This window comes from Protopterus annectens, chromosome 2.part2 (assembly GCF_019279795.1).
Source record: "Protopterus annectens isolate FY-2018-M chromosome 2.part2, PAN1.0, whole genome shotgun sequence".
Classification (NCBI taxonomy): Eukaryota; Metazoa; Chordata; order Ceratodontiformes; family Protopteridae; genus Protopterus; species Protopterus annectens.
Genome location: NC_056730.1, coordinates 611,427,567 through 611,452,496, shown reverse-complemented (window position 1 = coordinate 611,452,496; position 24,930 = coordinate 611,427,567).

Sequence of the window (24,930 nt, the reverse complement as noted above, 5' to 3'; positions counted from 1 at the left end):
TGCACTGAACTAGTGCAAAATAGCACAAAATATACTGAACTTACTGATATTGCCAACATCCTGGCAGATAGATTCAGGGCAAACTTCACCCCCTCACACCTCTAAAAGGGCCCACAACAATACCGGAAAAGTGTAGTGTCCCAAAAATCACAGACGCACAGGTGAAAACAGCCCTTTCAAAAGCCAAAAACACAGCGTCAGTGGGACCAGATGGTGTCCCAGGCTGCATCTTGCACGAACTACAGAACGAACTAACCCCCCACCTAAACACGCTGTTCAACATCAGCCTCTCCACAGGCTACATGCCCATAGAATGGCATACAGCAATGGTTATTCCTCTTCACAAAGGAGGGGCCACAACTGACCCTGGTAACTATCGCCCCATAAACCTGACTAGCCTGGTCTGCAAGGCTATGGAGCGCATCATCATGGAACTCATTAACAAAAACAATGGGAACCTCCAAACACTTGACCTGACCCAGTTCAGCTTTGTTAAGGGCAGATCATGCCTACTTAACCTGGTTGACGTTTTCTAGACAGTCACCAAGGTCATAGACAAGGGAAAGGTGGTTCACACAGCCTACCTTGACCTTGCCAAGGCTTTCAACACCATTCCCCACTCGGGTATTACAGAAAAACTCACCAGCCTGAACATAAACCCCTACGTCATGAGATGGGTTGCCAACTGGCTTACAGACAGAACTCACATGGTAAGAATAGCGGGCTCCAGGTTTGACTCTAAACCAGTCACAAGTGGTGTCCCACAAGGCTCTGGCCTGGGACCCCTACTGTTTGGCATATACTTCTCAGAAGTACAGGCAAACACAGGAGGACTATGCCTAATCAAGCTTGCTGATGACTGCAAACTTGGAGCCATAACTGACTGTCCAGCTGACACGGACATCCTCCAAAAGGGCCTTACTGAGATGGACACCTGGTGTCAAAGTCATGGTCTCAAGCTAAATGCCAAAAAATGCATAGTCATCCCATTTGGGAAAAACAAAACACCCATGAATTACCACATAGGTGGCAGCCCCCTTAGTACAGAAGAGGTAATAAGAGATCTGGGAACCCAGGTAGATAGTAATCTCTCCTTTGGCAATCATATTGCCAAAGTAGTTAGGAAATCCTTCTATGTGGCCCATCTAATTACTAAAGGGTTCGCATCTAGAAATAAAAAGGTTTTAGTGCCCCTATATCCGTCACTCATTTGACTCATCATAGAGTACAATGCCCCATTTGGGATGTACCTCACAAGACACTTCCAACAGCTGGAAAGACCACAAAAGTACCTCACCAAGAGGATTACTGATCTCTAACAAATGTCCTATGCAGCCCGACTGAAAAAACTCCAGCTGTACTCAGTGGCATATCGCTTACTCAGAGATGATCTCTGCCTGACTTACAAAGCCATCTCCAACTCAGAATTGATGGACATGCTCCACCTAAAGAAATCCAAGTCACTGCGAGCCATGCACTCTAGTGAGCTAAACCTCACCACAACAATAAATAGAACATGCTGGAGGGATAGATTCCTGTCACAGAGACTCCCCATGCTTTGGAACAAAATTCCAAATTACATCAGGCAGAGCCCCTCACTAACACTCCAAGAGAAACCTTGACGAATGGATGGGTAACAGAAAACACTACTCTAAAAGGCATTGTTACTGCCTCAGGCAAACAGACACACACAGTTGGCCTCTCTTGGAATAGAATCCCTACCTAACTAGTTTATCACACTACAGCAATACGCAGTTACAACACAAGCTACAGAGAATACTGGGTTGCAGTAATCCCAGAGGTGTATTTCTAGGTAGGTGACGTCAGCAGGATTGCCAAAGGTGGGTATGTGAATTGTAAAGAGTGTGCATACTCTAAAAGCATTGTTTCTTTCACAGGCAGGCAGACAGACACACACAGTTTACCTGTCTGGGATTAGAACACCTACCAAACTAGTTTAACACACTACAGCATTACACAGTTACAGCACGCACCATGGAGTTTACTGGGCTACAGCAATCCCAGAGGTGTATTCATAGGTGGGTGACATCAGCAGGATTGTCAAACAAGGGCATTTCAAGAATACTGCGAGTTGTACATGTCTGCTACCTGCATGTACCCACTGCTTACTGTCACAAAAACATATTTACACATGCTTACAACTGTCTTACGCAATCCTAATTGACAGTATCGACAAGGCTTGCAGGTCTTGAACCCTGGTCCATGCACACTGAGGGCACTGGACGTATCACTAAACCATCTGGGTTGTATATATGTTGCATGGAGTCTATAATGCACATCTTACTACAGGTATTCCACAGTACTGAAAACAAATGTGACAGTCACTTTGTGTACATATGTACAGTACCCTTGAATGTACTGTACTCTGTGAAACGACAAAGACAAGTCTACATCTGTACAACTTTCATAACTCCATAAATATATATATATATATATATATATATATATATATATATATATATATATACATACATACATATCCACCTATGGGATGTGTACACACACACACACACACACACACACACACACATATATATATATATATATATATATATATATATATATCTATATATATATGCGTCTACACAGACACAGCTATAGCCAGATATATATATATATATATATATATATATATATATATATATATATATATATATATATATATATATATATATATATATATATATATATACACATCTGAACACCCTTTGTGACACAGAAGGGTTCCAAAGGAACTGATGTGTACACAAAACAGAGGCATCTCTTGTGTTATAACATTTAAATCTTAAGCAGTTCACCAGAGAAGGGATGGTTGTTGTGTATGTGGAGTTTGGGGTGGGGAAGGATGGCTAATATAATCTACCTCGGGGATTGTGGAGTTAGGATGGGGAAATGATGGGTATGGACTTACACCCCAGCTACCACTTCTGTGTCACTGCTCGACAGTGGCACAGAAAAATAACATACCCAACTGTAGTCGTGCTTGACTGTGTATTCTTTACCATTCCTAACTATGCAATACTTTGTAGACACCGGTCACCACGGATGGCTACCATGGTGTGCTAAAAGACATTACACATGTGTATGCCTGGCTACAGGGTAGTCACACACACAAACACGCACACACTTGCCGGTATTGTGCATACACATCTTGCCTATGTAAAGGTAACTAGTACAGTGGTATACAGTTGGGGTATGTGCCACAGAACACATACAATTACACTTACTCTGATTCCACTTCTGAGCTGGGTGACATCACAGGACCGATTACTTACAGTGGGGAGGGGGGAGATAGAGGTTTAGCAGATGACAAGGATAAAGACCATTGCAAAAGGAGGTATCTCTTTGGAATGCAGCAAAACCCACTGCCATGACAGAATGCAGACACAAATACACACACACAACCACACTCAGCCATTTGCTGACACACACACTCAGGCATTTGCTGAGACACACACACAAACACTCTCACACAGTTGCCAGTGGTGAGATCAGAACTCCTGCCTATCTATAGATCACTATTCCAGTACTACGCAGTTACGAGATGCACCACAGAGATTACACATTCCAAGGCAGTCAGACTGCCCTTCTAAGATTAAGGACAACAACAGGGAGACTGATAGTCACAAAGTACATAGCTGTAAACCTGTGCGTTTAAAGTAGGTGTCCATTACAACCTGAATGCACAAACAATACACATCATCTGCAGGTAGGCTGAGAGGTATAGTTGTAGCACAACAGGAACCTGAACTAGAGTATGGCCATCTGTGGAATGGACAACTACTATCACTATACAGGGTTACAGTCGGCATGCTCATACACTTAGTAGCACAGGGCCATTTGGGATGCACTATTACAACTACACAAGGTTATGCTGGGCATGCTCATACACTTAGTAGCACAGGGCTGTTTGGGATGCACTCTGATTCTAACCACAGAAGGCCACAGTGTGCATGTTCATACACTTACATTTACAGAACACATTGTAATGGACTCCTATTGTAAACACACAGGTTTACAGCTATGTACATCTTACCTGTCAGTATATATGCACATCATACTGGTTTTCCACCTGATACCTGTATGTGGCCCGTAAATGATATATCTGTGTCTGTGCTGTGTGATACACATGCATACATGTACATGAAGTACTGACATATGTATGTTAAGTATACACAATCATGCATGTGTGGACGTAACAGACAATAGGTTAACTGGGACACACAGGCGGATGGTACCTACAGCATGTGTCACACACCTTGCTGCCCTGAAAGGCATACATTGATAGCAGGTTGTGGACATTATACATGGCATTATACATGGAACAGTGGCATGTGCAAGCATAATGTGTGAGCCACATTGTGTAATGGTACTGAGGTGCAGGTGTCAAGATGACCTCTCCCGGCTGTGTTAGTAGTTGTCATTATTAGCAGGACCGCTACCTAAGTATATCTCACATTGGTCATATACACAATTTCTGCTGCTGTCCATCACCTTACATGAGGCATTTGCTACCAAGCACATTACTGCCACTCGCAGTGATGTCATGGTACGAGTGGCAACTGCTAGACCAAAACAATGTGCCAGTGTCCTACTGTTATTATGAGGTTGTCCAGTCTCTGTCATTCTGGGCTGTCATGACTGAATGACAAGCCTTCAACACAAAATACATACATCCATGTTTCACATGTGTGTGGATAATACCTAGGTTGCATTTACTCATATAGCCGCATACCAAGGCAAATGTCCTACACCCAGAAACACCCTGACACCTACAAGACAATTGCATTGGATGCTTATGCTAATCAGTGCTAGATGTGTGGCTTTAGTAATCCATTTTCTCAATGTAGAACCTACAATGGGGAATACTGACATCTGTGCAGTGAGGAACACCTGGTTGAAGGCACTGTAATGCGCAATTGCACTACCACCATATAACTCAGATCCAGACATGTGGGCCATAACAGTGGTATGGACCATTCCAGGTGGTGGTGTACACATATGTGTACTTCTACCAACTTAATTATTTTAACCATACTCCACCCATTTTCACATTTTCCTCCCCAACATCCTGTACCTCCTCCTAATAACTCTCTTAAAGCTATCTCACTACCTATCACCACTCCCACACTAACAACTGCATTAAACCCTTACTTTCCTTTGTCTTTCTTAGCCTATTTCCTGCTATAACTACATAATAAACTCTTTAAAATATGTCTTCAACAACTAAACCTATCCTAACTAAATGTTTAATACTATTTACTCTCATATCTATTCTCACCTCCACCTATCTCTTCACCCCCATTAGCAAAGTCAATTTTAACTACTTCAACTACTCTCCTAAACAAACAGCTAGTGATAAATACACCTTAAGCCATTTTCAAATAAACACCACAACCACACCCTGCTACCTGCTAGCCAAGTATCATCGACTTACTCATATTAAATTCAATAACACAACTCTAAAGAAACTAAAATACCTAACCAGCTTCCTCAACCACCCATTTTCTGCCCTAAAAACTCCCACCTTAAAAGATGGTGACATCCATCCCAACCCAGGCCCCACAAGCTTCTCATCTTGTACAACTCCTTCTTCCACTTCCCCCACCATTACTACCCACACCTGTCTCTCAAAGTCTTTACTTCTAGGTCATCTTAATATCCGCAGTATAAACAATAAAATTGCACATCTCCATGCCCTTCTTGATACTCATTCCTTTCATATACTCTGCCTAACTGAAACCTGGTTAAAACCAGCAACTAAAGATAATGAAATAATTCCCCCAGGTTACAACATATTAAGACTCGACCGCACTAAACGTAGGGGTGGGGGAGTAGCTCTACTGTATAAATCCACTCTACAGATCTCCTCCCTATCTTGCAACCCACCTCAGGATAGTAAAGCTGAAGTTTTGATCTCCCGACTTCAACTAAATGCTTCCAAAGCCCTATATATTATCTGCATCTACCTACCACCTGGTAATAATATTTCTATAATAGAAGTCATTCAACTTCTTACCCACAAGAAACCATTATACTTGGCGATTTCAATACTGACTGGAAACGTGTAAACACAGAGAATCCTTCATCACATATCAATCTTCATGGCTTTAGTCAAACTATTACCACCACCACTAGAATTAACAAACCCAATAATAAAGAGAGTATCCTAGATTGGATACTCATTAATAAACATCAACACGTTTACAAGGCAGGAACTCTACCAGATGACTTAATTGATCATATGTGAACTTGCATCATAAGACAAAAGAATGATATCCCTAACACCCCTACTTACAAGATCTCTCAAACCAACAAACATTTTAACCCTGTGTTATTCCAAAATGAACTTAGTGCCTGTAACTGGTACCCAGTAAAAACTCTCCCTCTTGAGCAGGCAGTCAAATATTTTAATTCTAAATTCTTAACTATCCTTGACAAGCATGCTCCTAAACGTTCTATCAGAATGAAATCCAAACCTGCCCCCTGGCTTTCAAAAGAAACTAGACAATTCATATTACTTAGAAATAAATCTTGGGCCAAATGGAGAGCATCCAAAAATATTTCAGAGCAACAAACATTCAGACAGCTAAGGAATACCACTAAAAAAGCTATACTGACTGACAAAAAAAACTACTATTGTAACCTACAGCAATCTCACCAAAACAACCCACAAAAATTCTGGGCTAGCGTTAATAGACTCCTACACCCAGGACATTCCAGTACACCACCTTCTCTTGGGGCTGATAACAATACCTCCGTTCAAACTGCCAATGCCTTTAATACCTTCTTCCCCGACACCATAAAATCTCTAGCCTCCCAACTGTCCACTAACAACTCTAGTCTCCAAACTTCTTTACCTAATACTCACCCTGCATTCCAATTACAACCCATCGCTACCCCATATATCCAAAAACTTTTACATAAACTAAAGCCATGTACTCCCTCTGCAGACCAAATACCATCTGAATACCTGCAAAAAGCAGCCAAAGCAGTTGCATATCCTATAGCCATCCTTATAAACAGAACCATAAATGAAGGAACCATCCCAGATATCTGGAAAATTTCCCACATTATCCCTTTACATAAAGGTGGAAACTCCAGTGAGTATTCCAACTATAGGCCAATAGCACTCTTATCACCCTTAGCAAAAGTTATGGAAAAATGTATTCACCATCAACCTATCAACCACCTAACCCAACATAATATATTAGCTAATTGTCAGCATGGCTTCAGGCCATTTCATAGTACCACCACAGCCCTCCTATCTTTCACTGACTCTATCAATAAAAACCATAACAACAACTTCCTCTCATCTGCACTCTTTACTGATCTGTCAAAAGCTTTTGACATGGTCAGCCACCCACTACTCCTAAAAACTCTTGAATCCCTTGCTCTTGACACCAAGGCTGTTCATTGGTTTAAGTCCTACCTTAACAATAGGAAACAAGCAGTCCTTTGGGAGAATAAACTATCCTCCCACCTACCAGTCTCCCTTGGAGTACCTCAGGGCTCCATTCTTGGCCCACTTCTATTCTCAGTGCTCATCAACAACCTTTACTTAGCAATCCCTCAAGCTACTTGCATACAATATGCAGATGATTCCACGCTCATATGTTCTGCCAACTCCACATCTGAACTACAATCCCTAACTCAGATAGTATTCAACTCAGTCGAGGCATGGTTCCTAAAACGTTGCCTCCTTTTGAATGCCAAAAAAAACAAGCTATTACTCTTTACACCTAACAGTAAGTCCCCCCCAATCAATTTCTCTATCAAATCAAATAATGGCACCATTATAACCCAAGACTCTACCACTAAACTATTAGGAGTCTTAATTGACAATAACCTTACATTTGATAATCATATCAATAACACTATAAAATCCGTAAATAGAAAATTAGGCTCCCTATATAGAACAAAACCATTCTTAACACCAACAGCCAGAGCTACTATTGCCCACTCACATTTAATCTCCACCCTTCTCTATGCTTCCCCCATTTACACCAACCTGAAGAAAAGTAATCTCACTAAACTAACTAACTCCTATAATAATATTGCAAGGTTTGCCACTGGGAACCCATTTAGAACCCATCACTGTCTGAACTTAAAGCAACTTAACTGGCTTGAACTAAAAAACATTCTGATACTCTCCCAACTTACCATTATTCATAGGATATTGTACCAGCCCAAGAACACACCAATACTAACCTTATTACTCCCTATGTAAACCTCAACTCCTTACGCTCTTCCACTAAACTACTGGCTAGCAATACCAAATCTAATAACATGGCAGGTGACTCCTTGTTTTCAAATACCACTGGAAAATTCTGGAACATGTTGCCATCAGATCTAACTGCACTTCCCTCCTTCCCACTCTTTAAACAAAGGCTGAAGCAACATCTTATAACGAACTGGTTATGCCCTTGTTGTTACCCTGACTAACTGTCTGCATTCTTTTTTTGCCATGTTTCTATATCCTCCCTCCCCTTTACTTTTTCAAACACTACTTACCCCTTAGTAGCATAAACTACTTTAAACTATTTCCTAAAAATAGGAGATGAACTAACTGTGAACATATTTGTTAACAACCTCACATACATTACTGTAGGAGTATCTTATTCCTTTCAAAGCTCCTGCATTTCTTAATTAGCTTATTTTACTGTAGCTAAGGCTTTCTACTGATTTCTAATGATTGTATTATTTTTATATTGGTGTAAATATTTCTCTTTGTATATGGTATTGTTTCTTAGATAGTATTGACTTTGGAACTACTGTTCTCTCATGTACTGTTTGTCTTACACTTTCATGTTTCCTTTTTCTCACAAAATTGTACATTATAAACATTTAACTGTTACTGTGGAGCTTTTCTCCTCGGGCCTCTGCTGAAAATGGAAATATATCCAGTTGGACTAGCCCGGTTAACAAATATAAAATAAATAATAAATAAATAAATAAATAAAATAAATATTCATAAAGGCTACACACATATAAAGATCACTACTCTGACATAATGAGTCAGGTACAGGTGACAGTGGCAAATGCTGCATTCTAGGTTGTATCCTCATATACATCCACCACCTTGTCCCCAGACTACCAACACACATCCATATGTGGTATGACATAGTATGGTAGACCACTAGATAACCCTCAATTGGTGGACTGTACCTAGGCCTACATCAGCTGTGCAAAGTACCCATGTACAGATACAGCTGCATAATGTGTTATGCAATGCAATAATACCAATGTTTGTAACCAGCTCAGTTGTACACATATCAGGGTCCCTCAGATGTTATCAGCATTAACATGGTCGACTGTTGCTGTACACCAGTAAACAACACCCTCATGGTTGGATATGACCTAACTGTACCTGCCCTGGATATGTACATCCCAACACTCATACAACATTAATGACATTACCATAGCTTTCATTATCCTTTCTACATACAGGTGGCTACAGTCATTACACACATGCACATGGCAGATAGCATGCTAACAGTACATAAGTTTGATATCTATGTTAACAGAGGTAATATTCCCTCTCTACTGGCCACTGATGGCACCTATCATATTATACAACACCCCATGTGGCATGTATGTCTTTAGACATGTCCACTTAATGCAATGCCTACAGACATACCCAAATAACAGGATCATAGGACCTATGCAAGGCCTGTATTGACAGACTCAGGGAAATCCAGTTCTGCTCTGTATGTTCCTGAGTAGTCACAGGTGATATGTTCATGACATGTACAGCCATGTGTGGCCACAGCTCCTACATATACACCATGTCTACAATTGCAAGCAATGCATGCTGTCTACTGTCTGGACATTAGCCCTAGTACCACAATAGCCAGTACATGCTGGGGTGAGATGTTTACAAGCCACAGACCTCGCACATGCTTGAATGAGTGTACTGCCTAGCTCTAACAGAGCACATTTCTGGCACTCTTCCAGTAAACATGAGGTGTGTGTGGAAAATATGATGTGCTCACTGTTGACCATTACAGTGCCCTGGCTTCACAATGGCACTGTCAAGTAACAGTTTGTAGGAGCATGACATGGAATAATGCTGTGTGTGTCTCACTGATATGTGCTATTGTCATATATGTACACTTGGCTACTCAGTAAAGGTGGTGGTGTCCTACCAGTACATGAATACAACATCCATTATGGTGTATTGCTCAGCTATGTTTCACACATGGCATGGGGAAGGTGTGGAATGTATCCTCTTGACCTGCTAGTTTACTTTCTGATGTAGACCGCATATGTGTACATATATTGATGTTTGTGTAGATTCCATGTGTGTGCAGTGTCTGATGTCTGAAGGTGACTGTTGTCTTAGTACATCATGCTGTTGCAATACAGCCTCAACATTGCCGACTGTATATGGTGATATGCTCTAAGTACAGTAAGCCGTACATGAGGTATGGACAGATGTTTGGACATGACTACTAAGTGGTGGGGCTTCTTTACAGATGAATAATTACTGAGGACAGCTGACTGGTGTGTTACAACCACTCCTACAATAACCTGTGTAACTGCTAAGGTCAGGTTTTATTAATTGAAGTGGATGACAGACAATGTAGAATGCTGTAAGGGTGACACTGAAGGCAAACCTCATGACACCTGTAACAGTATATCTTTGTGAATGCCACAGTGTGTGTGTGTGTGTGTGTGTGTGTGTGTGTGTGTGTGTGTGTGTGTGTGTGTGTGTGTATGGCTGTCCATGTGTATGGCTGTCCAGTCCCTGGAGTGAGGCTGTATTTTACCATAGTGAAATGTTAATGCCTCCTCCCCCCATCCACTCAATCTAGCATCCCCGTTGATATCATCAATTGTAGACGGGCATTCTAACTGCCTGTTAACATGTACACCCTGGGGTGTGACCTATTGTTACATAGCCTACTGATGGACCCCCCTCCCCACATACATTCACTGCACTGTAGTATCCCTGTCAATGTCCTCGATCTTAGGCCATTCCAACTACCTGCACATTTGTAATCTCTGTGGCACGTCTTGTAATTGCATTGTACTATAATGATGATATGCACATAGGCAGGGGTTCTCATCCGAACACTGGCAACTGTGTGTGTGTGTGTGCGTGTGTGTGTGTGTGTGTGTCAGAGTGTGTGTTACTGTATCTGTGAATCCCTGAGTGTATGGGTGTGTCTGTTTGCATGCTGTCATAGCAGTGGGTATTACTGCTTCCCAATGAGAAGCCACTATTTCCACCGGCCTTTACCCTTGTCATCCGGCACACCACTCTTTTACCTCCTCCCTGCTCCAGGTAACTATAGCTGTGATGTTACCCACTATGGATGTGATGGCTCTGAACACAGTAGCTTACTACACAGCTATCATGCTCTTGGATCATTAGAACAGTAAACATAATTGAAACATGGGAGAATATAACTGTGATGTGGAAGCTAAAAAGTGCAAGCAGGTATTGTCATACTGACCTGTGGGTAGTCAACATGTACATATGGGACACTAACCGCAAACACTGACATCCCCAGTACATGTAACTACACCTGAAAAAGGAAGGCAGAACGTCAAGATCAACATGCTGTTAGTGTTGTTACACATGATACATACTGTCAAATGTACAAAATGCATTCTAAAACTGTAATACATGGTATGTCTGCTGCCTGTCAACAATACTCAACAATATGAATTTACAATTGTCTACCTAGTATGTTCGCCCTGTGCATCAGACCATATGAGCATATCCCTGCACCAATGGTGTGGATGACAGGGATGCAGCACAGGCATCATCATATGCACAGGGTGATAATGTTTGCCCTGAGGCCTAGGCTGTGCCATTGGATGACATCATGTGTGTGTGTGTTAGGGCCTGTGATATAATTGGGCATGTGTGGATGTTATGCGTGTGTGTGTTGAGGTTCTCTACATTTGTTTCCGGTGTGTGTATGCATGCACACAGGTCTGGCATGTGGCTGGCCTACACAGGGGTATTATTGACAGGTGCAGACTGTACAAGGCAGGTTTGACAGTTCACGGTGTCCGGCCATGGCCATGTGACCTGCGCCTGCCAGGGGTTGCATGGGCACTACCAAGCAGAGGTCCAGATTGGGTACTGTCTGACGACACATGTCCACTGGAATCATGTCCCTGTTGGGACTGTCCAAGGCCACATGCACGTGGCCTGCTGTGTCTTGGTGTGGACTGCACAGCACCAGCTGCATTGCTGCTGTTAATGCCATTATGGGAATGGGCATGTGCTGTAGCATGTTCATGTAGTCCTTCAAAAGGTGATGTAGCTGACCTACGTCCATGTGCCCGATGCCTCACTCCCACCAGATGTTCCAGCACAGACATTCCACGCTTGAGGATTGACATGCCACTGTTAAGGACTCCCACCATGTCATGCAATCATCTATCCAAAACCATCTGCAAGATGATGGTGAGCATTTGCAAGTGCCTGGATGTTGTCAGTTAATGAATGGACAGCAGCCCTCTGAAGTCCTTCCTCTATGGCCAGTGGTGATGGGGTATGTGTAGGTAGTGGATCTGTGTACGAAGATGAGGGGGAGATAGGTGGACTGGCAAACAATGGCACAGATTCAGCCCCTGACAACCCTGCCTGTGCATCAATCATACTATCATCATCACTGCTAGAGTCTGTGTGGACACTAACATCAGGTGGATCGCAGGAAGGCAACGCACCTACATCAACACCTGTGAGGGGAAGACAAGAACTGTACATTACAAGTTATACCAGACACACACACACACACACACACACACACACACACACACACACACACACACACACACACAGACACACATGCTACATGCAGGTGATATGGCAGATGGCATTCAGCTTAGACAATTATAGTTTCAGCTAAGACAATTATAGAGATAGTTATCATACATCCTTGAGTTGCAGACAACAGCATGCATGTGTTATAGCAGACAGCATGCACCAAACACAATTATAGTGGTGGTTAGCATACATACCTGTATTGCACCATTTATGTTAGTAGCCTATGCCCCATACCTGCAACACAATGCATGCACTTTGCACTATTGTACCACACTGCCATGGTGTGTGCAACATACACCACATGTTAACAGACCATTCCTGACCTTTGTACATCTGCCACTGATGCTTTTTGTTGGCCACCACCCCTATGTGTGAGGACATGAGCAGTAGGGTATGTCAACTGCATACTATGTTTGCCTGAGCCCTAGCTTGCATATTACCCCCAAAGCAGTGCATGTCTGTTCAACATTATTCTGCCTACCCCTGAGCTGAGTCTAGACATTGTGCATGTGGCTGTACACACATGTTTGACATGGCTGTCCCTACTTTGCAAAGGTGCCACAGACCAGCTCAGGTTTACAGTACACTGACCTGCTGTGTGGTGTATGACCTTGTCAATCACATGTAGTATGACATGTCGTCTCCTGATGAGTTGAATGACATGCATACATGTGTAACACAATGGTGTCCTTTCCAATCTACAGTATGGTAATGGTGTCCCAATGCAAGGACGTGTTATATTAACATGGACCTTCAGCTGATGCAATGTTGTCTGTACACCCTACAAATATGCAGGGACATACTGTACATTGGGCTGATGTGCATAGCCATTGCAGGGCATCATGTGGCTTCACAACTGCTATACAGTGTGAGCTACTGACACAGTTCATAGCCATGACTATGTTCACATACAATTCATATCTCATGTGGAATGTGACCCACATCACTGAGGTGTATACACACTAAACCCTAATGTGGAATGTGTGACACAGGTCACAGAAGGGTATACGGATGACACCCTTGCACATCTGCAACCATATTACTGATGCCTGGCAACTATGCCCACACATGGCTAACTTAGCAGTACTCTATGTCCCACATGCATGCATACAGACAACCCTCTCCTCTTACCTCTAGACACAAACACTTGTGAGAGATGCAAATATACAGCCAGACTGAAGGCTAAGCGCTCACAACCCATGACAGTAACAGACAGTCAAGAGGAGAAGAGACACACTAGCATCACACCACCAGTCACACATGGATCTACAAAACAAGCACCAGCAAAACATACACATAATTACACAAAAACATATTCAGAGGCACTAGGTACCAATTTGAAAAAGAAACAGTGCCCTCCAAAGTAGACAAGCAAGCAACCTGCACCTCCAAACACAAGCCAGAAAACACATAATTCACCTCAGCAGTGTGCCTCACTACAGCCCCTAAGGCAAAACACAATACCCAACATGCTAGTAATAGGAGACTCTATAGTAAGGCACACAGATGTTCCACTCACCAGGCTGAACAAGGAGAAGGTTACTGTCAGCTGCCTGTTGGATGCTAGGATCCGCCACATAACACAGGCACTTAGGTCACTCCAGAACAAGTACAAGTATGACAATGTCATTGTACATATTGGTGTGAACGATCTAAGATGTAACTCCCTGGACTACATAAAAAGATACATTGAGGAGCTCTCTGATCATGTAGCCCAAGCTGGTATGACCCTGACCTTGAGTAGCATACTACCTTCACCTAGAATGATACCACAATACAAAGACAAAATGATCAATTTCAACAATTGGCTAAGCTTCTGGTGTCATTCTAAGCGGATCCAGTGTCTGTCTGCCTGGGATGACATGATAGACAAGCCTCGCTGTTTTGCCAGAAATGGTTTGCACCTGTCACCCCTAGGCTTTCGAATACTGGCCAAGGCTCTTGCCATCCCCATAGTGCTTTTTTAGGCAAGGCTCAAAGGACACACCAACCACTGTAACCAGCACAGGTAACCAAAAACTAAGGGTAATGCTACTCAACGCCAGAAGTCTCAACCTCAAAATGCACACACTCGAGGCACTCCTCAGTATGGAGAAAATCAATGTTTATGCAGTGACGGAAACCTGGTTCAAGGCTCCAGAGAGCACCCCAGCACTACCAGACTACAATTCATATCATACCTTCCAGCCTCATTTACCAGATTGCAGTACAAAGGGCATAAGTGTATCCATATTCATCAAGGATACCCACATCTCCAGGTTAGTGGTGCAGCATGATGCCCCAGAGATCATCCATGCACAACTATCAGTAGGCAAAACCACATTTCAAGTCGTAGCCTGTTATAGATTGCCCACCATGTCCCAAGATGCTCACTCAGCATTCCTTGAGGCACTGGAAAATATAAAGGTCCTACCCAACACCATAATTTTGGGTGATTTCAACTACCCTGGTATAGACTGGGTGAACTACCAAAGTTCTAGCTCCTCTGCCCAGCAGTTCATAGAATTTATAAATTCAAATGCCCTTGAACAACTGGTATGTTCTCCCACTAGAGGGGACAACATATTGGATTTAGTCATCACAAATATGGGTGCCCATTGTACCGCACCCGTTATCACTCCCTCTCTGGTTAGATCAGACCACAAATTGATAACCCTGGACATCCTCACCCCTCCACCTCCGCCAGTCAAAGAAGCCATCGTAAAAAACCTTTCCAAAGCAAACTTCAAACTACTTGTGTCAGAAGTGGAAAGCTTCACTATTCTCTTGCAGAAGGATAATGCTATCCAGGATGCAGAATCCTACACCGAGACACTTTATATACATCTTCAGGATTGCATGGACTGTGCTATCCCAAATAAAACCAAGACTCCTTCCTCAAGCAAGAAGAAACCAGTCTGGTGGACCCCTGCCATAAGCAAACTATACAATAAAAGGAGGAGACTTATACAAAAAAAGGCCAAATCTCAAGTAGAAAAATCATCCCTGATCAGCATTAGTAAGAAATTGAGGGCCCTCATCAAGTCAACTAAATCCAATTTCGAAAAGAAGGTTGCCAAGGATGCCAAGGATAACCATAAGGCCTTCTATGGTTATGTCAAAAACCTAAATGGCAATGCTCAGGTCTGTTCTGAGCTAGTACAAAATGGAACAAAATACACTCACCCCAGTGACATTCCCAACATCTTGGCTGATAGGTTCAGTGCAAATCCCCCCCCCCCTCACCACCTATAGGGCCTATTACTATTCCAGGGGATTGTGTAACTCCAATTATTACTGATACATTAGTTAATAAGGCTCTATATAAAGCTAAAAACACTGCCTCCATGGGACCAGATGCTGTCCCAGGCTGTGTCATACGCAAGCTCCAAAATGAATTAACCCCGCATCTGAATACCCTGTTCAGTCTCAGCCTCTCGACAGGATATGTGCCCATAGAATGGTGCACAGCAATGGTGGTTCCACTGCGCAAGGGTGGGCCCACAACCGACCCTGGGAACTACTGACCAATAAGCCTGACCAGTCTGATCTCTAAGGCAATGGAGCGAATCATTGTGGAACTCATAAATGGAGAGATTGGGAACCTCCAAACACTTGACCCCACACAGTTCAGCTTCGTCAAGGGCAGATCATGCTTCCTGAACCTGGTGGACTTCTTTGAGACAGTTACTCAGGCTATAGATAAGGGAAAGGAGGTACACACAGGTTACCTTGACCTTGCTAAAGCATTTGACACCATTCCTCATTTGGGTATTATTGATAAACTCACCAACCTGGGCATAAACCCTTATGTCACAAGATGGATCGCAAACTGGCTCTCAGACAGATCCCACAAAGTAAGAGTAGCTGGATCTATGTCCGAGTCCAGACCAGTAATGAGCGGTGTGCCCCAGGGCCCTGTCCTGGGGCCCCTCCTGTTTGGCATATACCTCTCAGAAGTACAGAAAAGCACTGAAGGGCTGTGGCTTACCAAGTTTGCGGATGACTACAAACTGGGTGCTATAATAGAGTCTCCAGCTGACATGGATATCCTCCAGAAGGGCCGTAATGAGACTGATGCATGGTGTCAAAGCCATGGTCTCAAGCTAAATGCTAAAAAATGCATAGTAATCCCCTTTGGAAAAAACAGAGTACCATGAACTACCACATAGGAGGTAACCCCCTGAAATCTGAAGAAATAATAAGGGATCTAGGGACCCAAGTAGATAGTCAGCTTTCCTTTGATAACCATGTTGCCAAGGTGGTTAGAAAATCCTTCTATGTGACCCATCTGATCACAAAAGGGTTCGCATCAAGATCTAAGGATGTAGTGGTGCCCCTCTACTCTTCCCTCATCAGACCCATTATTGAGTACAATGCACCAATTGGAATGTACCTGGCTAGGCATCTCCAGCAGCTGGAGAGACCACAGAGGTACCTCACTAAGAATATTAATGGCCTCAAACAGTTGCCCTATGCAGCACGATTGAAAAAACTAAGACTTTTCTCTGTTGCATACCGCCTTCTCAGAGGCGATCTCTGTCTAACATACAGAGCCATGTCCAACCCAGAACTGTTGAACATGGTCCATCTTAGCAAAACAAAATCTATTCAAGCTACATGCTTGAGGGATATAAACCTCAGCAGAACAATGAATAGAACATGCTGGAGGGATAGATTCCCTTCGCAAAGACTTCCCTTGATATAGAACAAGGTCCCAATCTACATAAGACAGAGCCCCTCACTATCACTCTTCAAGAGGAACCTTGACGAGTGGATGGGTAACAGAAATTTCACACCAGGGATCATACCAACAGGTCTACTAGATAGGGGCCAAGGGTACTAGCTGCTAGATCAAGGGCCTAGGGAACTAACCAAAGTGGTGGTGAATACCGTACAACGTGGCTGGGCTAATATATGCCTTCAGGCAGATAGCCCAGTACCTACCTATGAACCTATGAACCTATGCCTTCTGTGTGCCTCACACACATGAGGAGCAGGCATGACAGTGATGTCTGACCCCAGCAAGGTGAATGTACTGTACCTGTGGCTTTTTGTGGTTGTATGTGTATGTTGTGCAACACATGTATGTATTTGGATACTGTATAGGTGAATGCTGTCATATCGTGACACACTCAAGTTGTTCAAGACATGTTATGTGGTGGTTTCATGTTATGCCTACAAAAGCTGTGCACAGGCCTGTATGATGTTTAGTGTTTCACATCTGCAATATCACCATTACACAAAGGCAAAAGTTGTATTGTGTCGAGCCAATGTACAACAGGGTGTACACACATGTACATCATTTCTACTGTGTGTGTTGCTACATGTCTCTGGCTATCCTCCATGGCCATGTGTACACATGCTGTGTCCAATGTTTGTGATGGCCATCTTATTTCACATAGGTTCATAGGTTCATACTAGGCTATCTGCCCTGGGGCATTTATAAGCCTAGCCCGAGTGTGTTTGGCTTTCGCCACCCTTTGATTTGAGTTTGCTGTGCCCTTTTTATGGTTAGCTTACTGTGTCTCTGTCTAGTAGTGACAGAGCAGTAATCCCCGGGGTAAACCTACAATCTCCCATCCACTCATCAAGATTCCTCTTGAAGAGAGTCAATGAGGTGCTCTGCCTAACATGGACTGGGAATTCTATTCTAGAGCGAAGGGAGCCTCTGGGTTATGAATCTGTCCCTCCAGCATACTCTATTTATTTCTGTGTTGAGGTTCAAGTCCCTCGAGCGCGTGGTTCTAAGGGATTTAGATTTTCTGAGGTGGAGCATGTCCATTAATTCTGGGTTGGACATAGCTTTGTATGTCAGGCATAGATCGCCTCGAAGTAGGCGGTATGCAACTGAGTAGAGCTGGAATTTTTTTAACCGGGCAGCATATGGGATCTGTTTGAGTCCCTTGATCCTCTTTGTGAGGTACTTTTGGGGTCTTTCTAGTTGCTGCAGGTGTCGGGTAAGGTACATCCCAAAAGGGGCATTGTATTCTATAATGGGCCCGATGAGGGATGAATAAAGGGGCACTATTACCTCACTTGATCTAGATGTGAATCCTTTCGTGATAAGGTGGGCTATGTAGAAGGTCTTTCTAACCACTTTGGCAATGTGGTTGTCAAAGGAGAGATTGCTATCAACTTGGGTCCCCACGTCCCTAATTACTTCTTCCATACTTAATGGGTTACCACCTATGTGGTAATTTGTGGGCACTTTGTTTTTGTCAAAGGGTATGACTATACACTTTTTGGCATTTAGCTTTAGGCCATGGCTCTGGCATCAGTTATCTGTCTCTGTGAGACCATTTTGGAGGATGTTCGTGCCAGCTGGAGAGTCAATTATGGCTCCCAGTTTGCAGTCATCTGTGAACTTGGTCAGCCATAGTCCTTCCGTGTTGGCCTGTACCTCGGAGTAGTATATGCCGAACAAGAGAGGTCCCAGGACAGAGCCTTGTGGGACACCACTTATAACTGGTTTTGAGTCTGACATGGCTCCGGCAATTCTGACTCTGTGGGTTCTGTCTTTGAGCCAGTTAGCAACCCATATTGTGATATAGGGGTTTATATTTAAGCTGGATAGCTTATCTATGATGCCCGAGTGGGGTATTGTGTCAAATGCCTTTGCGAGGTCCAGATAGGCTGTGTGGACTACCTTCACTTCATCTATGGCCTTGGTGACTGTTTTGAAAAAGTTGACCAGGTTCAAGAGGCAGGATCTGCCCTTGACAAAGCCGAATTGGGTAGGATCTAGTGTCTGTAGGTCCCCAATGTCTTTGTTTATGAGTTCCATGATGATCCTCTCCATGGCCTTGCAGATAAGGCTAGTTAGGCTTATGGGTTGATAGTTACCAGGGTCCGTTGAGGCACCACCTTTGTGGAGTAGGACCACTGTTGCTGTACGCCATTCTTTGGGTACATATCCTGTAGTGAGGCTGAGATTGTACAGCAGTTTTACGTGAGGGTTTAGTTCTTCTTGGAGTTCATGTAGGACGCAACCCAGGACACCAACTGGTCCCATTGAAGCAGTGTTTTTTGCTTTGGAGAGGGCGGATTTCACCTGAGCATCTGAGATGTTAGGGAGGCTGCACTCTGCTGGGATAGGTATTTGCTCTTTTGGGGGGGGAAGCGGAGTAGAAGTTTGCACTGCACCTGTCTGCCAGGATGTTGGCAATGTCTGTGGGTTCAGTGTATTTTTTTGTCATTTAGAATCAACTCTGAGCATATCTGGGAGTTGCATCCCAGGTTCCTAACATAGCTAAAGAAAGCCTTGTGATTGTCTTTAGTGTCCTGTGCAATTTTTCTCTCGAAGCTGGCCTTGGAGGATGTTATGAGGGATTGTAATTTTTGCTAGTACTGATCAGAGATGCCTTCTCTTTTAGGGGTTTTGCTGTATTATGTAGTAGCTTCCTCCTTTTGTTGTACAACTTATTTATGGCTGGGGTCCACCAGACTGGACGCCTGCCTTTGGACGATTGGGTCTGGGTTTTGTTTGGGATAGCATGATCCATGCATTCCTGGAGGTGTCCATAGAATGCGTTTATATAGGATTCTGTGGTTTGGGCCATAGTTTCCACTGGCCCGGGGGCCTTGAAGGATTCCACCTTGGTTTTGAGAAGTGTGAAGTTCGCTTTTGAGAAGTTTTCACTGTGGTTTTCTGGGTTAGGGGTAGGGTCAGGTTTTGGATATCCAGTGAGATTAATTTATGGTCTGATCTTACCAATGAGGGGTATAATTCTGGTGTGGAACATAGGGTCCCCATGTTAGTGATGATCAGGTCAAGTATGTTTTCCCCTCTTGTGGGAGTTGTGACTAGTTGTTCCATGGCATTTGAGTTTATAAATTCCAGAAACCTTTGGGCTAGGGAGTTGGGGCTTGAGTAATGCTTCCAGTCTATGTTTGGGTAGTTGAAGTCACCCAATATAATGGTGTTTAGAGAGATCTTCATGTTCTCCAATGTTTCAGGAAAGCCGAGTGGGATTCCTGATTTTGAAATGGTGGTCTGTAGCATGCTATAAACTGAAAGGCAGTTTTGCCCACTGTTAGTCGCACATGGATGGTTTCTGATGCTTCATGCAATGCCACTAACCTGGAGGTGTGGGTATCCTTGATAAAGATGGATACTCCCCCTCCTTTTGTGGTTCAGTCCAAGTTTTGGGGCCGAAAAGCATGATATGAGGTATAACCTGGTAGTGCTGGGGTGCTCTCTGGAGCCTTGAACCAGGTTTCTGTCATTGCGCAGATATCGATGTTCTCCATACTGAGGAGAGCTTCGAGTGCATGCATTTTGAGGTTTAGACTTCTGGCGTTTAGCAGCATTACCCTTAGTTTCCTGTTCTTTGTATTTTCTATGGAGGTGGGTTTGTTTTTTGAGCCTTGCCAAAAAAAGGCACCATGGGGGTGGCAAGAGCCCTTGCCAGTATCCGAAAGCCCAGGGGTGACAGGTGCAAGCCATCCCTAGCGAAGCAACGTGGATTGTCGAGCATGTCATCCCAGGCTGACAGGCACTGGATTCCCTTTGAATGACACCAGAATTTTAGCCAATTGTTAAAATCGATCATTTTGTCTTTATACTACGGCATCATTCTAGGTGAGGGTAAGATGCTGCTCAAGGTCAGGGTCATACCGGCCTGGGCTACCTGATCGGAGAACTCCTCTATGTCTCTTTTCATGTAGTTGAGGGAGGTACTTCTCAGGTCATTCACACCAGCATGTACTATGACAGAGTCATATTTGTACTTGCTTTGGAGTGACCTGAGTGCTTGCGTTATGTGGCGGATCCTAGCACCCGACAGGCAGCTCACTGTGACCTTCTCCTTGTTCAGCTTGGTGAGCGGGACGTCAGTGTGTCTGACTATAGAATCACCTATTACAAGTGTATCAGGTGTGTTATTCAGCCTTAAGGGCTGTGACTGGCACACTGACTTTGTGAGCTATGTGTTGCACATGTTTTGCTGTGGGGTAGCGTTTGCTTGGATGTCTGCTTTGGAGGTCTCTGCTGCTTAGGTAGATTTTTATTTAGAGCCTCCGAGTATGTTTTTGTGTGTTTATGTGTTTGGTTTGCTGTTGTGGTAGGACTATGTGAGACTGGATTAGTGTTGTGTGAGGTTACCTTCTCCTCCTGACTGGTTACACCAGTTCTGTGGTGAGAGAGCTCAGCCTCCAGTTTGGCTATATGGTTGCATCTCTCACATATGTTTGAACCTGTTTGGAGGAGGAGAGGGTTGTCCATGTACATGAGGCAGTTGTAACATTGCCTCAAGATTCCCAGATTCCCTAGCTGGACTGGAGAGGAAACCATTAACTGACCTTTGGACATGCTAGAGTAGTAAAGGGAAGTCTTTTATCACTTAATTACAAAGGGCCAATAGGGGACAAGGTAATTGTGGAGAGTATATGAGAATGTAGTGCTTTTAGTTTATTAGTGCAAGATTGTAAGATTGCTTATTTGGGCAAGTACAGGGTCTTAGATTGAGAATAGGGTGTTTAAATTGAGAGAAAGAGCAGTTCTAAGGGAAAAAGTGAAGAGCAGACTTTGTGGAGCCGGAAATAGTTTAAACCCGATTAAGAGGCACTGCCTGATGCTGCGCTATACGCATAATCGCGCAAAACCGCGCTAAAGTGGGTTTTTATGCAGGGAACTTCAAAGAGCTAGAAATGGCCCAAAATGGCCAATTACTACCAGAGTCTTGTGCTGAGGTCACTCCTTCAGGGACAGAAAGGCTGCTCAAGGCTCCCCACTCCCAATGGTGAGCAAAGAAACTTTCTTCTATCCAAGTAAGGAAATGGGCAACACAGGAACTATCCAAAAGTCCAGAATACAGCAAAGCCTGTATAAGGGACTATTCTAGTTTAGGAAAGGCGGGAAACAAGGATATATTTTTTTTTCAGGAAAACAACAGGAGAATTACAGTATATTCAATGCACAGGCTAGCGCACTTGAGTGGGCAGCCTCAACAGTTAAATACAACAAACAAACTTTTAAACTAAGTGCAAGTAATGAAAAACACAGAAACAAGCTTATAACAGTTAAATCAGCAGTGTAAACTCACTTTTCAGTGAAAAAGGACAGTCACACAGGTAGTAACAGAAAAAAATATACTTATATCTTGAAAGTAGTCACTCCTTTCATTTCTCTGCAGCTAGCAGCACTCTACAGGACCACGAGGAGCTGTTGCTGAGTAGGATAAGCGAAAAAAAACGTGCCAAAGTGGGTTTTTATGCAGGGAACTTCAAAGAGCTAGAAATGGCCCAAAATGACCAATTACTACAAGATTCTAATGCTGAGGTCACTCCTTCAGGGACAGATAGGCTGCTCAAGGCTCCCCACTCCCAATGGTGAGCAAAGAAACTTCCTTCTATCCAAGTAAGGAAATGGGCAACACAGGAACTATCCAAAAGTCCAGAATACAGCAAAGCCTGTATAAGGGACGATTCTAGTTTAGGAAAGGTGGGAAACAAGGATATTTTTTTTTCCAGGAAAACAACAGGAGAATTACAGTATATTCAATGCACAGGCTAGCGCACTTGAGTGGGCAGCCTCAACAGTTAAACACAACAAACAAACTTTTAAACTAAGTGCAGGTAATGAAAAACACAAAACAAGCTTATAACAGCTAAATCAGCAGTGTAAACTCACTTTTCGGTGAGAAAGGATGGTCGCACAGGTAGTAACAGAAAAAATATACTTATATCTTGAAAGCAGTCACTCTTTTCGTTTCTCTGCTGCTAGCACCACTCTGCAGGACCACGAGGAGCTGTTGCTGAGCAGGATGTCAGTGTTATCCCATATGACATACACCCATAGATGTCATATGCTCCACTGAGGACAGGGCTATGCAGGCAAAGGGTGGTATGTATGGGATGTGAGACATGCTTTGCAGGATAGTTGAGCAGTGTTGCAGTCAGCCCACTACATGTCATGGACATGTCAGATAGCACATGACATTGTGTGACATTTATAGCAAGGGTATAATACACAAGGGTGTATCCTGTGGGCCGGTCATACTCCAGCTCCATCACATTTAGAGTGTGTGCACACATATGGTCTCTGTGCAGTACTGTTCATATTCCCAACATGTGTAATGCTGATAAGTAGTACCTGTCCCTACAATGGAACCCACCTCCACCATTGTATTCACCGTTGTCCACACATTTGGCAATGACAGTTTGGAAGGTTTAGTGTATGTGTTTCATATAGTCTTCAATTGTTTCACATGGGTAAACACTGTGATGCATTGCAGGTCTGACCAGTGTCCATTAACTGGACCACCATACATTATGTGTACATGTGATATGGCAGATAGCATGCAATTATTATGTTCCGTGCATTATCAAGCCTGATAAATGATAACAATCTCACCTGACACAGGCTGCTCTCACAGCAAAATGCCAGAGGTACCTAAACAGGAGTGTCACAGCAGTAAGATCATTATCCACACCTGTGTGATAGCTACAGGGTGCAATATCCATGTTAGCACATAAGCCAGTACAATACACTATACTATAGAGTATGCACATCTGTTCATACATAGAGTAGCAAACTATAGTATGTGGCATGTGTGCATACATGCCTTGCATATGATGTTACATTACATATTGTACAGTAACACATGTAACTATGTGAAATATAGTTGGGTTATATGTGCAGTAGTGACTTACCACGCAACTCCAGGCTTGGAGGTTGAGAGACACCCACCCCCACAATACCAGCTAAGGCTAGTGGATGGAGGTCTGCAGGTGTCCCCAGGTTGGCCAATAGCTCCTCGGTACGTGTGAGTGGGGGCTGGGTGAGTGCCCACCCCTACCTGTTGCACCTTATTCCCTGGCGATTGCATTAGCATGCTGTTTCGCCCATCTTATGAGGTCAGTGCAGTGTCACCACACCTGCTGATAGGAGCGATTGTGATCACCAACATCCTTTACACTGCTGCAGAGTTCCTCCCACAGGGTATCCCGCTTCTGTGCATCTTGTGGTACATGGCTGAAAAGTGTTGTGTGGTTGTCGAGGAGGTATAGAACAAGGACCTCATCCTCCAAGTGGCTGTACACCAGCAGTATGCTACATGGCATACCTGGAAGACGTAATGATGGAGACAGGTCACAGTAGCTCACAGAGAAGTACAGCAATACAGCTGAACATACAT